Below are 14,644 nucleotides of genomic sequence, written 5' to 3' on the forward strand. Positions count from 1 at the left end.
AAAAAAAAAAAAAAAAAAGAAAGAAAAAGAAACCATTACTGAAGACAGGCTTCCACCCAGGTAACTAAGAAGGATTGCAACTCATTTTCTCATTTGCGTTCCCAGGCTGATACAGATCTCCTGGAAGCCATGGCAGAGTGACAACAGAGACCTCTGTGGGGGTCCAGCTGGTCAGCAGCACACTTCATCGCTTGTCACTGTGGACAAGGCTGATGAGACGTCTGGGTATTGCGAGAAGGTTGGAGTATTGTTTGAGAAAAATCTTCCCAAGTCTCTTTTTATTTGTGTGCTATCATCCACTAAAACAGTGGTTTTCAATTGTCCTAGTGCTGTGACCCTTTAATATAGTTCTTCATGTTGTGGTGACCCTCAACCATAAAGTTATTTTTTGTTTCTACTTCATAACTGTAATTTTGCTACTGTCATGAATCATAATGTAAATATCTTATATGCAGGATATTATATGAAAGGACATCATATGAAAGCATCATTCAACACCCAAAAAGCTCACAACCTATAGGCTGAGAACCCCTGCACTAGAATCTGCTGTGATGTCTTTTCTGCTACATTTCACAGAATATTTCCAAGATACAAAATGAAGTTCAGGGTTTGGGGAGGATAGATGTTTGTAATAGGTTCAGCAATCTGACTTTTACCTGAAAATATCAAGTACTGACTCTTGTTTTTTAAAGATTTATTTACTTATTTATTATATGTAAGTACACTGTAGCTGTCTTCAGACACTTCAGAAGAGGGAGTCAGATCTTGTTACGGAGGATTGTGAGCCACCATGTGGTTGCTGGGATTTGAATGCAGGACCTTTGGAAGAACAGTCAATGCTCCCAACCATTGAGCCATCTCTCCAGCTCCAGACTCTTTTTAAAGAATCGTAGTGTAAAACCTGGCATCATAGCATATGCCTGTATTCCTAGCACCACAGAGGTAGAGGTAGGGAGGTTGTGATTTGGAGGGACAACATGACTCAGAACACAAAAACAAAACGAACCCCATCAGTGCAATGAGAAGCACGCTGGATGCAGTCGAAGGCTTGGGTTCCCAGCCTTACTCTGCCCTCTAAACTACAATTCCCTCAGCTGAGGGAAAAACACTACCAAGAATACTCGACTTTGTATCATCATTGGCAATGACAAACCGGCACATGAGAAACAAGCCCCCGTGAAGCGCTTCAAAGCTCATTCGAGCCCTGACTGGGGATACATTCATTTCAAACAGGCAAGGATATGGATCGAGGGCTGTACTGGGGGACAATGAGGAGCAGGAAGGTTTGTCCTCCACCTTTGTAACAAATTGTCTTTGCCCATGGTGACTTGTAACAAGCGAGGCATGGAGAATTATGCAGGGAAGGGAAGGGAGCCTGCCTTCAGCACTTGGGCTGGGGAGTTTGCTGTGGACACCGATGAAGCACTAGAAAGGGCTGGGCTGTTACAGGAGCTGAGGCAGTGGCTGGAACCTGCATACCCCCAGTTTCAAGCCAGAGCACGACTTGGTTGATGCACTCTTATGCTGTAGAGTCTTCCCTCTCTGAAAGGGTAACAAGCCTCCCAAAGTGCTGTAGTCAGAGGTCAAGGGGTCATTCTTATCCATTAACATTCTTCCTTCTGATCATGGGAGAACACAGCATGTTCTTCAGGCTTTGAGAGTGTCCCACCACTCCAGCTTCCCTGCCTTCCAATTGGCTATTCCCTCCCTTCCCACCCTTCTTGTCCCACCTTTTCTCATCTTATAACTCTCAAGAGCTTGTCCCCCCTTTCTCATTCTTCATGTCTGGTGAACTCTGGCTCTGTGGTTTACAACAGGAGATGGTGGGAAAGTTTTTCCCTTTAAAAGATGTCTGGGAGGCAGTAGAGGGGTCAGTGGGGGCTTCTGGGGGCCAGTAGGGTCTGCAGCATGCTTAGTATGGCACAGCAGTGGATTAACTGGTTCTAGAAAGGGGATGGAGGTGTGGCACATGATAGGTTTCCATTTCAGTTGGTTCAAGCTGGTCAAGTTTCTCCCTGTGTTTAACTCCAGGGTACTGTGCTGTGTGTGTTTCTGGGCAAGATGAATGTGTGAGAGAGGACTGGGGGGTGGGAGATGAAAAGAGAAGGACGAAGAAGAGGTAAAGGAAGGGGTCTTAATATTTTAACTGGAATAAATTTAAATATTAACTTTTCAATTTTCATCTGGTCACGTGGTCTAGATGGCTTAAACTCATTTAAAGTGTGAACTTTAACATTCACAGGGCAGCGAGGAACATTCAAAACAATCCAAAGCAAGTAATGATTGCAGTAGAGTCTGGCATGGTCTTAAGGCCTTGCAGTAAATCCCTGAAATGAGTGGCCAAGGCAGTACTGTCAAAGCCACCATGAGTGAACCACATGTCTGATGGAGCCGTTCTTCAACTTGTCCAAAGGAGTTTGCACATCAACACAGTGTTCGACCACATGTCAGTTTAAATGGAGCCAATCAAGTCTTGTGAGCTAGCAGCTCCTTTTGGGCTTCAGTTTAGTCAGAAGATAAAAATTGGATTGACTTCCACCTCTTACCAAGAGTTCCAACATCTTCTGAACGTAGCATCATTTCAGGGCGGCTGTCTCTTCTGTGCCTACACCTCCAGTCAGACCCTCAGCAGACGGCTCAGCTGAGTTTACTCCTCCTCCTTGATTCTTTTTTTCTTCTATTTTCTTTGTATTGAAAATAGATTTTTTTCATATAACATAATCTGATTATAATTTCCCCTCCCCCATCTCCTCTGAGCGCTCCCTATCTCATCTGAATCCACATCCCCTGTGCCTCTCATTAGGCAGAAAACAAACAGGGATCTAAGAAATAATAATAAAATAAAATAAATAAGTAAGATAAAGGAAAAAACAAGCAAACTGGAATAGGACAAAACAACAAACAAGAAAAAGAACCAAAGAAGAGGCACAAGGAACAAATATAGATGTAGAGACGCACATGTTTAAACACACAGATAGCTCATAAAAATACAAAACCAGAAGCCAGAATATACACACAAAGGATCTCTAAGTTTGTTTTTTTTAAGCCCAGATAAACCATGAGACAAAGCACTTCCAAAGACGCCATGGAGTTCATTTTGTGTTGACCATCTTCTGCTGCGCTTGGGGTCTACCTGCAAGAGTTGTTTCCCCAGTGACACTCTGTTGGAGAGAACTAATATTTTCACTTGCAAGTGGTTATCAGATGCAGACAGCGTCTTGGTTAGGAAAGGGAGGTGGGTTGTATCCACTTCTCCTCTTGGTGCTGGGACCCTGTCTAGCACAGACGTGTGCAAGTCCTGTACATACTGCAAGCATCTCTCTGAATTCATGGGTTCTGCTGTTTGAAGGTCTTATTTCCTTGGGGTCCTCCATCCCCTCTGGTTTTTACACTGTTTTTGCCTCCTCTCCCATGGTGTTCCCAGTTAGGTCTGAGTGTTCCAAGGTCTCTTACTCTCTGAACATTGGCAGGTTGTGTGTCTCTGTATTTGTTCCCATCTGCTGCAAGAGGAAGCTTCTCTGATGGCGGCCGAGCAAAACGATGATCTATGAATGAGTGTAGCAGAACGTCATTAGGGGTTGTTTTCTTTTTACATTCTTTTAGTTGAACAACAGCTAAAAGGTCCTCTAGGTTTCTGGCCTATGATACTGTCTCAGGTTCTTGGCCACTGGAGCAGTGTCAGGAATAGGTTTCATTTCATGGAATGGGCCTTAAGTTCAGTCAGATATTGGCTGGTTACTCCCATGAGCTTTCTGCCACTGTTGCCCTAGCGCATCTTGCAGACAGGTCATCATTGTAGGTCCAAGAGTTTATAGCTGGGTTGTGTTTACCTTTCTTGTTTGGTAATGTACAGAGTACCTTCCAGTACTTATTAACACTAGTCAGTATGGATGAAGACTGTAGGTAGGCAACAGCTCAACCTCTCTGTGTTCAGTGACTTGTGTAGGTATTGTTTTCAGCAATAAGGCCAAGCTATCAGTTTATGGCAAGCGACTAATAGCCTTGGCAATAGCCTGGGTTGTCTAAGGGTTCCAATGGGACCCATCTGACCAGCAACCCAGCACTAGAAGCTTCATAGAGTGATGAGAGATGCATCTTGCTCAATTCTGAAACAGCCTTGACAGCAGGTTCATACACTGCCACATTTGCTTTCTCTTACCTGATTTCTAGCCCAGGTAACATGCCTGTCAGCCACAAGAGTTACCAAGAGGGCTGGAGAGATGGCTCAGTGGTTAAGAGCACTGACTGCTCTTCCAAGGGTCCTGAGTTCAAATCCCAGCAACCACATGGTGGCTCACAACCATATGTAATGAGATCTGATGCCCTCTTCTGGTGTGTCTGAAGACAGCTACAGTGTACTTACATATAATCAATAAATAAATCTTAAAAAAAAAAAGAGTTACCAAGAATCACTCAGGCTGCACACAAATGATCTGTAAATGCCACAGCAGTGGTGATTGCTCATTTTTTATCACACAAAATGTTAAGACCATTTGCATCTTCACAATGGTAAAGCTTCAGAGAAGCACCAGTGTTTGGGTTACAACTTCCCACTGTTTAGAAGCTCTTTGCTACTAATTCATTTCTTATGGTTTGGGAAGTACTGTCATGGTTTTCCTAAGCGGCCATGAATATTCAGTTAGCGTGAGGATATGATTACGTATGCTTTGGTGGACCTGGGATTGGAGCTCAGGAGAGGCAGCTCACACTCCAGCATGCCTAGAGCTGCGTACCAACAAGCACACCACAGTTACTTAGATCGACTTTCCTTAGAAAGTCTGAGTCTTGGCCTTCGTAAATATCAGTCGGCTAAGTTTTTTCATTGGTAAAATATCAGAGAACCCAGTAAGGACCAGGGGTTTACACACTGACATTTTCAGAGAAATCTGAAAGCTTGCATACACATTGCAGCTGGGGGAAGACGCTCATTAACCTTTCCAGAGCAAGACTTCTGTTGTTGTTTATTAGAAAAATGCACAGGCTAGTGGCAAAGACAGAGACAGACTCAGGTGCAGGATTTCATAGTGACTCATTTTGCTGCTACTCATAGTTTGATAACCCTCTCATGGCTCTTACTCAATGTGAAAGCAAGAATAAAATCTTTTAAAAAAAATTGTGCTGATGATCCCTAAGAAAGGGCTGTAGGGATGGTTTGGTATTTGAGAGCACTTGCTGCTCTTCCAAAGGACTTGAGCTCAGTGCTCAGCACCCCTGTCGAGGGCTCACAACCACCTGAAACTGCAGCTCCAGGGAATTTGATGCTATCCTCTGGACTCCACAGATGCGCGTGCATATGCACACGCACACACACACACACACACACACACGCACACATAAACACCATACACACACACACCATATACACACACACACCATACACACACACACACACACACAACCATACAAACACACACACACCATACACACACATACACTACATACACAAATAAATCTAAAGAAGTTTGAAGTGGGCAGTGGTGGTACACACCTTTAATATCAGCACTCAGGAGGTAGAAGCAGGAGGATCTCTGAATTCAAGCCTGGCCTGGCCTACAGAGCAAGTTCCAGGACAGTGAGGGCTATATAGAGAACCCCCGTTTTGAAACAAACAAGCAAACAAAACAAGACAAAACAACAACAACAACAACAAAAGACTGAGAGTTGGTAAAAGGCAGTAGATGTTGGGGTCCATGAGTTGTTTCAGGTAACACTGATGAAGAAATGAAGAACAATACTACTATGTATGCTTCCTCACGGGAAGCCACTTTATGAATATTCTCTGTAACTCACATGAGCCTCAGAGAGCTTCTTCAAGTATCACGTGGCAGGGGCTATCTGAGGTAAGGCATTTGTTGAGGCATTTGGGACAAACTGAGATCTAGAATCCTGGAAGTGTCTCGCTGTGCTCCTTCCCTGGGGTCACCCTGGCTTCTCTCCTCACCAATGATGGTGACAATGATGGTGCTGTAGTCATTATATTTATGCAAGTCTGTGTTTATTCGTATTATAATACGAAGAGGCATTGTCTCCATAGAGAACGAGCTGCCATGTTTCCTTCCTCAGGACCCAGCTACCTTTGCCCATCTGTACTTCTGAGCCCCCCTCCCCCTCCCGCTGTCCGCTCCTCATTGCAGTATTCCTTCTGCTTCCAGTTTTTGTCAGGCTGGGTGAGCAGGCACACGGATCACTTCCGCCTCCCATTTAATCAATGGCACTCATACAGACACAGGCTTTATGCAAAATGCTCTTTCAAGTCTTGGGGCCTGTTCCTATTTTATATGGAGTATTTCAGTATTACCTCTTGGCTGCTGGTGTGGGGACACCTGGGCCCTTGTTCCATAGCTGAGAACATCTTCATTGTGGCTCTCTCTTTGACTTGGGTTTTGAGTGCCTGGGTATTTTTAGATTTTGGCCCTCACTTTCCCCCTGGATTTCCTATAAGTGACCATTTGTTATTTCAAAGATTTCCGTGGGCTCTTTTCATTTTTCCCCCCAAAATCTTGTAACTTTCGCTTATATTTTCTTCTAACTGTGTCCACTTAGTGTCGCAGTCACATCTCCTTTCACATCATTGCATCTTTATGCAGTGGATATCCTTACTTTCTCCTCTCCCTGTGGGTAGTGGGAAGGGTAGCATGTGTGTGTGTGTGTGTGTGTGTGTGTGTGTGTGTACAAACACGTGTGCGCAGGCGCATGTGTACATGTGTATGTGCCAATGTGGGGAACTAATAATTTAATGTGTCCTAGACTTTACCTGTGATTGTATTTGATGCCTAAAGTCTGAATATCTAAGACTAAATTAGTTGACTGATACAATAATATATAAAAATTGACTAAGTTGTATAATATAAAATAATTTTCTAAGTGCACCATCTTACTTGATGCTTACAACTTTGAAGTAGTGTAGAGGAATTTTAATGCAGCAACAGGGCTGTTCTGACATGGGATCACATCCAAAGACCTAGATCTCTTTGATCTGGCTGTAATGACACACCTTTAGTCCTTGTGGTTGGAATATAGACATGCCCTTAGTACACACCTTTTATCCCTAACAATGAAGGCAAGGTTAGTTTGTTGAAGGAAGCAGTCATGCTTGAAAGTGATGTTTAACTGAGGGGAACACAAAGTGATGAATCAGAGAAAGATTTGACAGAATGACTCAGAGACAGGATACATTCAACCTTCGTGAGAACAGATAGGAAAGAGGCTATTTAAGAGCAGTGCATAATGCGTCAGGAGGGGAGTGTAGTTCACTTGAGTGCAGTTTAGTTTAATTCAGGCAATGCAGTGGAGTTCAGTTCCTTTAGGTTCGTGTGGTGAGTGCAGTTCAATTCATGGAGTTCAGAGTCAAGCAGAGCAATACAGTCACAAGCCAAGAGAAGCCAATTGGAATCAGTCAGCTTGGAGGAGTTTGAGCCAGAACTTTTGAGTTGAACTAGCCAGCCAGAGTTCAGAAAGAGTTAGAAAGTGTGAGCTTATTCAACAGTAAGCCTCCAAGATGACAATTGTATCTGGTGAATAAAAGTTACTTTTGGGTTGGAGAGATGGCCCATTGGTTAAGAGCACTTAGTGCTTTTCCAAAAGACCTAGGTTCAACTCCTAGCACCCATATGGTGGCTCACAACTATCCATAACCCTAGTTTCAGGGAAATCTGACACTCTCATAAAGACTGTGGATTTCTTCCCCTCTGCTTGGGAGTGATTTGGAATCTGAAAGCGGGAGCTGAAGCTGGCCACCTGCGGTGTGGAACACTGACAATGCAGCTTGGAAGATCAAAAGAACTGAAACTCAGCCTGCTTCTGCCAGAACTCCATTTGAAGTGTTTGTTGTTGTACTCTTATGCCTGCTATCATGTCTATGCTAAAAACCTAGATTGTTTTGGTTTCGATTCTGCCTTTTGATATATATACCCAGTTTTCCCAAGTAAAGTTACACCTTGATACAGTTACTTGGTGTCGTGTCCCTCTTTGCTCTCCCCGCTTATTGTTCACAGGTCTCCGGTCCAGGACAATCCACTATCGTGTAGGGTCCGCTGGTGGAAAACTACAAAAGACAAATGTGTAGGCAAGACACCAAATGTACAAAAATAAAAAGAAAAATTTTTAAAAGTTACTTTTACAAAGTAGGATTTATTGACTGATTGATTGATTGTTGGGATAGAATTTATAGTGTTGCTCATGTGAAGTACCAGCTCTCCCTCTGAACTACATGCCAACTCTTCTTTTTCTCATTTTGACTTTAGGAAGCTGAGGTTTGGAAAGGCCAAGTGGCTTGCCTAAGGCCCTCAGCTACTAAAGGCATACTTGAGTCTCATACACAGTTCAAAGCTTTGGCAGCTCCACACTTGAGCATACCGCTCAAAGGTACTAAGGTGGTTCAAATCAGGCTAGTCTGGCTCTGATGCCCAGGTTCCTTTCACTACAGCACCCCTCCTTTCCTTTTTCCCTCTGTCCATCTCTCCCTCCCTTCCTCTCCTATGCTATTAACAACTCAGGGTGATTTCATAGTCTTGTGACTAGTAGCCCATGGCGAAAAGGTACCTCTAAAGATGTACCAGGTTATATGATTGAACAGCTATGGGCAAGACCTGAGATAAAGATATACAGATAACTGATTGGTTTATGCTTTGACTGGTTCAAATACTTCGCAACAGGTTGAATAACTTGAAAAAATATTTCCATATGGGGTGCAAAACACCCCCGTATGGCCTGTTCATAGTGTCCCTATTAGGCCATAAGCCCCAATTATGACATAAACAAATTAATGTGGTAAAGGACTTTGATTCATTTATTCACTAATCTATTAATGTACAATCTCATTATAACAATGTAGCTGGTGCTGTGTAGGCTGTACAGCTGACAATTACATGGGAGAGGTGAAATGTCTGTTCCTTGGACTGTCTTTTAGGGTCACAGGACTCCTTTATTTGTTCATTTTCCCACTGTGGCCACATTGATAAATCTCCACAGTTTGTCACTATTACCTGCCAGTTTATTGACCTATTGAGGACAGAGGAGCTTGTTAGGACTGTTTGGGGCCCAGGCCCTGACCCTAGTCACTCCAGTGACTTATCTTCCTGGTTCTTTCCTGTCACTCCTCTGCTTCCTGTCTGCCATGAGTGAATGAACCTACTGTGTTATGTACTATGTGAATTTCCTCCTCCCAAGCAGCCATAGGCACTGAGACTGTGAGCCAGACTAAAGCTTTCCTCTTTGAATTCTTTCAGGTCACAGCTAGATATCTGCAACTAATGCAGGTACCCATAATGCACTTTGGAAATGGAATATGTATACCATGTTGAATGTCACCCACGCATTCCTGATTCACCATGTGGTTTTTTTTTTTGTCACGATTTGTTTATTGTTTTTTCTCAACTGCCCTTACATCACCTGATTCTGTAATTTTTTCCTTATAGTTTCAAAATGAGGGATTATATTGTTTTGCTTATAATGGGATCAGCTGAATACCCTAGGAATTCACCTGATCATGACAGATTAGTTTTAATAAGCTGTTGAATTTATAATTGAGAAACATGCGAGATTGATCTATGTTTGGTTTTTGTATAAGCTTTGATGGAATTTGATTCTAGCTTAATAAAAAATAATTGAATAGGGCTAGAGAGATGGCTCAGTAATTAAAAGCACGTGTTGCTCTTGCAGAGGACCAGATACCTCTGTGGATTGCTAACATGGCTCTGCAGTGGGAACCATCAAAGTTATTTCCCTGTGCCAGGCTGGTCCCTCCCTCCTATGCTGAGCAGTTAGAAGAGTGATGCTGGTCCAGACAGGGTGTGACTTTGAATGCTGACGCCTGCCACATCTCTACCACCCTCAAATTACTGTCAGAAGACAACTTTCTGACCATAACTTTTTATATCAGTGGTTCTCAACCTTCCTAATGCTGTGACCCTTTAATAGAGTTCCTCATTTGGGGGTGACGGCCAACCATAAAGTTATTTTGTTGCTACTTTATAGCTGTAATTTTGGTACTGTTATGAATTGTGATGTAAATATCTGATATGTGATCCCAAGCGGGATTAGACCCCCAGGTTGAGAACCACTGCTCTAGAGGCCAAGCAAGCAGCAGCTCTCACAGAGGGGGATGAGAGCGTCCCATCTCACCGCCCTGTGTGGCTATTGATTTTTACCGTTTGGAGGTGTACTTTTTGACTTATTGACTTATGCATTCTTCTGCTCCATTCTAGTATTAATATCAGCTTTGGGGGTGGGATGGGACAGGGCAGATGTCACCCTAGGAGCAAAGCCTTGTTCATGCTAAGTAAGTGCCCTATGGAGCCTCACACCAACCTTCGATTTATTTGTACCCATTCCTTCTGTCTCTGGGCGTTCTCAGCCACTACTATCTTGAAGATTTGCCTCAGACTCTGATTTTATCTGCATCCTGTCTGTCTTGGCACTTCTTGATTATTGTTCTTCCCCATACACTCTGCCATTTCTGTTTCTTTTTCAAACCCAATTTTTAAAAAAGAGTTTTCAAAAAAAAAAAAAAACTCAAGTGAGAAGACCTTTGAGTTTTCTAGTTGTTTTAATTGCTTTCGGGAGGCAATGTCTATACTCTTCTTATTCTTTGGAATTTGTTGAGGTGTTCTTTGTGGTCTTAATATGTGGTCACATTTTTTCCCCCTCAAACCTCATAGAAAGAAAGAAGGCATATCTTTAGGCTTTAGGATATGCGGTTTAATGTATATCAGCTCAGATGCACCTTGTTAATTATTTAAGTATGCTATATCTTATTTATTCTTTGCTTCGCTTAATGCTTTTTGGCCTTATTCTAGCTTACCTTGTAGTTAATATGATGACCTCTGCATATTTCTTTTTTGGTAATTTTTTGTTTGTTTGTTTGTTTGCACCTGTCCTGATTGCCTCAGCACAAATTCCCTTTTTATCCATTGTTAGGCTGCTGTCTTTTTGCAGGTGGGAATTTTGTTTGCTGAGTGACTCAATCTTTAAATCTTTTAATAGCTAAACAGAGACGTTGCAGTTGATGATGGAATGGGTGTTTGGGTTCCAGGCTGACATCTCGATTTGTTTTGCTTTAATAAATTCTCAACTGCACGGTTCCTTTCCTTAGCACCCAATCCCTGTACTATACAATCAGTATAGTACACTGATACTACTTTTTGACTCTAAAAATAGTTTGAAGTGATAATTTCACTTGATGCCAATGCGGTTTTCTTTATCTAAAGCCAGATTTGTTCTGACTTTATGTGCATGAGTGTTTTGCCCCCCATGCATGTCTGTGTACCATGTGCTTGCAATACCCAATAAAGCCAGAAGAGAGCACTGGGTCCCCTGGAACTGGAGTCATAGATGGCTGATAGTTACCATATGGGTGTTTGGAATCAAACCTGGGTCCTCTGGAAGAGCAGCCAGTGCTCTTGACTGCTGGGACATCTCTCCAGTCTCTGCTCTTCTTTCTTTAGAAAAAAATTATTCATTCTGGATCATGAGAAACAGTGACAGTGACATTTATTTTCTAGCACTTGGGTTTTGAGACGTTCTTTCCTTCAAACTGTTACCTACACTTTCACTTCAGTTATTTGTTCATCTGGGTTTTTTTGTTTGTTTGTTTGTTTTTTGTTTTTATTTTTTTGTTTTTCTTCGAGACAGGGTTTCTCTGTGTAGCCCCGGCTGTCTTGGAACTCACTTTGTAGACCAGGCTGGCCTCAAACTCAGAAATCTGCCTGCCTCTGCCTCCCAAGTGCTGGGATTAAAGGCGTGTGCTACCACTGCCTGGCTAATTCATTCTTATTCTCTCTCTCTCCAGGGTCTTCTTGTGCTCTCATGTTGTTCTAGGTGGTGTAGAGCTTGTGAGCTCAAGTTTTCCAGTACCTTGGACTCCAGAGTGGCTGGGCCATCAGGCATGAGCTACTGTGTCAGCTGGCAACCTGTCACCTAGGAGGCAGGTCTTTGGGTACACCTGTGAGGGCTTGTTTAACTTTAGCCTCTGATAATACCTGTAGGGGGTTATCCTGATTGCCTTAATTAAAATGGGAAGACCTGGCCACTGTGGGTGTCACCTTTCCCTAGACAGGCAATCCTGGATTAGGTAAGAGGGAAGAAATTGAACTAAGCCTGAGTATGCATGTATGAACTCTGCTCCTGATTCTGAATGTGGTGACTTACTGCCTCAGACTCCTGCCCTGTGACTTGTCTGCTGTGATGGACCATAGCCTGGACCTGTGAGCCAAAATAGATCTCACAGGTGATGCCACCCTAAATCATTGTTGTCAAGGTGTCATGTAACAACAATAACATGGGAAACTAAGGTTTAGCATGCGATTCTCTGACTCTAGCTGGGGCCTTTCAGGGCAGAAATTGAAGACCCGAGAACAGGCTCTTTAATTTTACCTCCAACATTCTCGTTTCACTGTCTTGCTCTTGCATGGTCTGTGATGACAATCATTTAGGGTTTCTTTAACCTCTCTGCATCCCTGTTGCCTCCTCTAATTATTTTTTTTTTCTGTTTTACTTTCTTCTGGCTGTCCCTCTTCTAGTTAGCTCAGGTAGTTTTTATGAAATGCCTGAGCCCCTCCAGTGGCTTCCCCAGCCCAAGTCTGATCTCTTCTCAAGTCTTATTGTCACCCTTTCCTTTTTTGTTTTTGGTTTGTGACTTCTCCTTCGTAGAAGCAGCTGTCTTGTTAGGTTGCTGTAATTCTTAGCTGGGATCTGCCCAGCATTTGCATACCCTTGTAATGTTTCTCCAACTTTACTTTCTTTTTTTCATTTTTTTAAAATGATATGCTTTTATCAATATTGTTTCCATTTATCTATGCTAACTCATCTTGGTTTGAGATGCTTTTTTATTAGCATATGTGATGGCTATTTTTGTTTGTCAACTTGATTACATCTGGAATTAACTAAAAACTCAAACGGTTAAGCACACCTGTGAGGGATTTTTAGTTAACTGGATCATTTGAGGTAGGAAGACCCTTGTAAAATCCGTATCACTTGAGGTGGGAAGACCCACCTTTAACTTGGTTACAGCAATAGTTAACTTGCTGGCAGCCTATCTATATAGGACATGGGAGACCTGCCTACTCTTGCTCTCACTGGCAAGTCTATTCCTTCTCTGCATTAGAGCCTGCTTCTTTAGGATTCCCGTGTAAACTGGAGACCAGCTGAGACATCCAGCCTTGTGGACTGAAAATTACAGGAGACAGCCATTGTTGGGTAAGCCACTTTAATAAATTCTCTTTCTCTCTCTGTGTATATATATATGCACATATATATATGCACATATATACATATATGTATATATAATACACACATATATACACATATATGGAAATTTATATATTATTTTATCAGTTCTGTCTCTAGAGATCCTTGAATATTATGGCATCATTAATTATACAAAGTAATGGGTTTCATATGACATTTTCATGCATGTATGTAATGTATTTTGATTATATTCCTCCCAGTTCTCTTTCTTCTTTCTTTCTTTCTTTCTTTCTTTCTTTCTTTCTTTCTTTCTGCCTGTCTGCCTGCCGTCCTCTCTCTCTGTCTCTCTGTCTCTCTGTCTCTCTGTCTCTCTGTCTCTGTCTCTGTCTCTGTCTCTCTCTCTCTCTCTCTCTCTCTCTCTCTCTCTCTCTCTGTGGTAACACAGTCCTGGTTAGTCTGGGGGACTCACTATGTAGACCAGGCTGACCTCAAACTGAGAAATCTACCTGCCCCTGCCTCCTGAGTGCTCAGACTAAAGATGTACACCACCACATCCAGTCTTTGCATGTGATTGTATGCGTGTGCCTCTGTGCATAAACTTGTTTGCAGGAGATCCCACTAGAGCAGAGCCACCAGTCTTTAAACTACAAGGGCATTTTTGCTTCTGGGTCAACTGCTTTCTGCAAGCCTGGCTCATCATGGGAGACTCTGGATGGTCCATCCATCATAGCTCTCTGGCCACGGGAGACTGAGGAGGTCTGCTGTCCAAAGCCATGCTTGTGTGAAGAAGAGGCTGAGTTTGAAGGGGGAATCCTTTCACCTCCAGGAAGGTTATCTCATGATGCTTTCTTAGATACTCCTCAACTCTCTTGTGCATACTGTCTTGTCTTCTTTTAGCTGTTTTGAAGATCTCTTTCAGCATGTTTTGAAGCTTGTGAATTCTAGTTGTCTCCTAGCTTAGCTATAATTGAAGTTTTAGTGAGGTCTCCCCTCTTTCATTGGCATTTGTATGACATCAGGAGAAAGGGAAGTTGAGTGGCATACCTGTGTTTCCATCAGATGTTCTGAAGTTGGATCTTCTCAAATAAGAGGCAGATTGTTCCCTTTAGCTTACAATCATCCAGTGGCTCCACGAGTCCAAGACAAAACCAAACCTTGTTCTTAGTGTACATCATCTCACAGGATGCCCAGCCTGTGCACATCTCCCCTGATTTATCTCAAGGCTTTCTCAATGTGCTTCATGCTTCAGTTATACCGCCTGACTTTTGGGCTCTTAGAGCATGTGAGTTTCTTGTCTACTAAAGGCTCTCTGACCGTCAGGAATTCCCTGAAGACGAAGGTCTCTCATTCCTCCCAGCATCCTTTGTTGTCCTCTCTATTCCTTTTGTTCTGAGCTTAAATGACATATTTTTAGACATGCTATCCCATACAACAGCCTCCTAGCTTCTTGCCACCACCC

The sequence above is a fragment of the Mastomys coucha genome, unplaced genomic scaffold (genome assembly GCF_008632895.1).
Source record: "Mastomys coucha isolate ucsf_1 unplaced genomic scaffold, UCSF_Mcou_1 pScaffold6, whole genome shotgun sequence".
NCBI classification, from domain to species: Eukaryota; Metazoa; Chordata; class Mammalia; order Rodentia; family Muridae; genus Mastomys; species Mastomys coucha.